General features: G+C 36.9%; 1 long non-coding RNA gene across 1 annotated transcript in view; it reads right to left on the bottom strand.

Annotated features, from left to right (window-relative positions):
- LOC116704107 (uncharacterized) overlaps nt 1-265 on the bottom strand; it is a 15,817-nt gene extending 15,552 nt beyond the window's left edge. Inside the window, exon 1 of the long non-coding RNA XR_004335593.1 lies at nt 121-265. This is a non-coding gene — a long non-coding RNA (uncharacterized LOC116704107). The remainder of the gene's footprint in view (nt 1-120) is intronic.
- Nucleotides 266-596: the final 331 nt, after the last annotated feature.

Genomic DNA, 596 nt, shown 5'->3' with positions numbered 1-596 from the left:
TTGAGCTAAATACCCGTCTTCACTTGAAGACCGCTTTAAATTTATTTGAGTTGAAGTTCAACTGCTAGTTCAACTACAACTACCATTTTTTAGTCACTGTTCCATTATCTTTATTGTGACCCCCAACTGGCACCATCAGACACCACTTATCAAGAGCCTGGGTCTGTCTGAGGTTTCTTCCTAAAAGGGAGTTTTTCCTCGCCACTGTCGCAATAATTGCTTGCTCCTGGGGGAATTACTAGAATTGTGGGGTTTTTATAAATAATAGTGTTGCCTAGACCTACTCTATATGTAAAATCTCTAAATATAACTCTTGTTATGATTGGATACTATAAATAAAATTGAATTAAATGAATTGAATTTGATAGGTTTAACAATACATTATTTATTTCATCTTGAACTGTTTCGGCATGTTTCCCTTGGTTTTACCCGGGTTTATTCAATTGTTAGTGTCCTCTGCCCCCTAGACAAAATACGGTCATAACACCAAGAATGGCCGAGCCCCCACATAAAAGCTTCAATTTCCATGTGTGAAAAATTGCTCTGTGCACATCTGAAACACAAGTATTCACTCTCTATTGATTCATTTCCATAAG

The sequence above is a fragment of the Etheostoma spectabile genome, chromosome 16, assembly GCF_008692095.1.
Source record: "Etheostoma spectabile isolate EspeVRDwgs_2016 chromosome 16, UIUC_Espe_1.0, whole genome shotgun sequence".
Lineage (NCBI taxonomy): Eukaryota > Metazoa > Chordata > Actinopteri > Perciformes > Percidae > Etheostoma > Etheostoma spectabile.
The sequence above is the reverse complement of the archived record's forward strand: the minus strand, read 5'-3'. Positions and strand labels throughout refer to the sequence as shown.